The 2,717-nt window shown below is 43.7% G+C and overlaps 1 non-coding gene across 1 annotated transcript; it reads right to left on the bottom strand.

Annotated features, from left to right (window-relative positions):
- Positions 1-702: 702 nt before the first annotated feature.
- LOC123285401 (small nucleolar RNA SNORA25) lies at positions 703-829 on the bottom strand. The gene has a single exon (XR_006527148.1). It is a non-coding gene; the product is annotated as a small nucleolar RNA SNORA25 (small nucleolar RNA).
- Between the last annotated feature and the right edge of the window lie 1,888 nt (positions 830-2,717).

Here is a 2,717-nt window from a genome sequence, read left to right as displayed (position 1 = left end):
GGAGAGTTCCCCAGGTGAAATTCGAAACTGACCACCATACAAGGAGGGCAAGGAGAGACCAAAGAAAGAGGCGGACCACTCCAGATTGGTAGGTGGCAGTTTTAATAAGCAAGGGAACTTACATATGAGGCTTGTCTTGGGGAGCTGCAGGATAAGTTGGTCACTGTACCCACCTGCCAGAAGCCTAAAAGTTTATATAGAGGCCTTAACGGGGTTCAGTCACGTATACAATGCAGGTGGTCTCAACAATGCATTACTCTCTCAAGGCTGCATCACTGAAGTGGCTCCTAGTACAGGAACAGTGGGCAGAATGTACATTCCAAGACAGGAGAGTGGGTAAGGTGCCTCTGCTCGGATTCCCCAGGTCCAGCTTTCAGGTCAACCTGTGGTCATATCCTCTTGATGACGTCCTCCAACAGAGAAACGCAATCCACACTGGGTAATTTTGGTATTTGTTAGCACATCTGAGAGGTGACTTAGTGAGGAGGATAAGAAGAAACTATCTGTTAAAGTTTAAGTTCTGATGTGAATTCCAGTTACTAGCTATCATGACTAGTCCCTGTTCTGCCTTTTTACTATTAGGATGTGTAACTGAGTGTGAGTGATAAATATATATTTTTGACATTGAGACATTTATTTACTTTCCCAGATCACCAATCATGGGTCCTTATGAGTGAACTATCATGATTATGAGAGGCTACATTTTGTATCTCCTCAGAAAAACTTAGCACTGTTGAGTGATTATGGCATCCAATGAAGAACTTCAATCTTTCGTCACAGAGTTAAGAGCTCCTGGTTTCACAGCCCACAGCCCTCTTTGAAATGAACTATGTATGTTTTAACTGGGGCAGAAAGACCCATCACCTCTGGATGACAGGCAGGTTTTAAGAACCAGAAATCTTTCTGGCAATCGCATTTGTAAATGCTGCGGACTGAAATCCGCATTAGTGTGTTTGGTTCTGCTTGAAATCTTAGTGCAGCCTTGGGTATTCTTCCATATTCCGTTTTCTACAGAAACAAATCTGGTTCTTCAAAAGGGCACATAATAGGAAATACTGTTTCTTTTGTTTCAAATGTATTTTTAAAGACAAATTACAGCTCCTGATGCTGTGGTTTAGTGAAGCTGTTATTTTGGGGCATATGTGTTACTTCTGTAATGGGTGTAAAAACAACCAGGGCATGGAGAATCTGGCTTCATGCTGCCTGCTAGCTTTGTTTGCGCCGTTTTAGATTGGTCCCTGGGGTGCAGGCGGGTAACTGGGCAACATACATTGAGTCTTCAGGTATTTGGTTTGGAGGTCAGGCTGTGGATTCCCTTTCCTAGGAGCCTTTACTACTTCAGAGCGGGAGAGAGTCAACTCTTAGTGGCTTCCCTAAGGACTATCTGAAACCCCGCAGACAGTTGGAGGGAAAGGGTACTGCCAAATCTCCCTTACCTCCCCTATGGTGTTTGGGTTGTTCCCTAAAGGTAGAAAAAGTTGTCCTTGGCGTCATTGAAGGTAAGATTCTATTCCACAGAGAAGATGTCAAAGTCAGCAGGGGGCGACTCCGGGGAATCTTCCACTGCTTGCTGGGAAACTGAGAGCAGAAGGGTAAATCCTAAGGGAGGACTAATCTAACACCCAGCGCGGGGAGGGAGAGACAATCAGGCAACCACGCTAGCAGGCTCAAGGCTAGAATCACAGAACCATTCTGATGAAAATTTGGATGACTCATGAAGATCAAAGAGGTAGAGAGCAGCTCTACCTATGCCAAAACCGAGGATCTCTGATTCAAAGCCCTAGGTCTGCTGCATGATGAGATTGTCCACAGTGACGCAAATGATTTTCCGATGAGGTGCAATGCAGCAAGAGCATAACATGGTAGGGAGAGGGTGGGCTTTGGAGTCAAACAATGCCGGATTTGAGGCCCACCTCAGCCACCTGTTAGCTCTGTCATCTTGAGCAGTTTATTTAACCTCTTTAAGCCTCATTTTTCTCATCTATTAAGTGAAGATAAAAATAGGGCAGGGTTTCTCAACCTCAGCACTATTGACATTTTGGACTGATAATTCTTTGTTGTGGGGGCCATCATGTGCTTTGAAGGATGTTTAGCAGCATTCCTGGCCTCTAGCCCTAGATGCCAATAGCACAACCCCTCCCTGCCAAGTTATGACAACCAAAAATGACTCCAGACATTGCAAAATGTCCCTTAGGGTCAAAAATGGTCCCAGCTGAGAACCACTGCAATGGTGCCATAGTGGGAATAATGCAGTTCTGTGTAAAGCACTTGGCATGGTATCTGGCATATAATAATTGCTCAGTAGATATTAGATATTTTTACCCATTGATAAAAATGTGAGTAGTACTTTTATTAGATATTAAATAAGACTGATTATTAGGGGATACCATTCACTCTCTCCGGCCGTGTGTGAATAGTCTTAGTCCAGAGTTTCAGATGGCTGTGCTGTCTTTCGCTTTGAACAAGGGGAAGCGGGTTACAAAAAAAAGATATTTTTTCTGTGTTCACATTCTTAGTTCATGTACACCATGCAGATACACTCACAGCTCACCTGGTAGAGGGTTTGCATAACAGTAGCTGCATGATTCATTGATTAAACACTGCAGTGTTCATAGCATATTCTGGGAGAACAATTACAACTTCCTCAGTGTAATACACATCTTCATGTTGAGTAGCTGCCCACAGTATTCTTATTTGGAAAGACATTCATGACAGTT

The sequence above is a fragment of the Equus asinus genome, chromosome 4, assembly GCF_041296235.1.
Source record: "Equus asinus isolate D_3611 breed Donkey chromosome 4, EquAss-T2T_v2, whole genome shotgun sequence".
Classification (NCBI taxonomy): domain Eukaryota; kingdom Metazoa; phylum Chordata; class Mammalia; order Perissodactyla; family Equidae; genus Equus; species Equus asinus.
The sequence above is the reverse complement of the archived record's forward strand: the minus strand, read 5'-3'. Positions and strand labels throughout refer to the sequence as shown.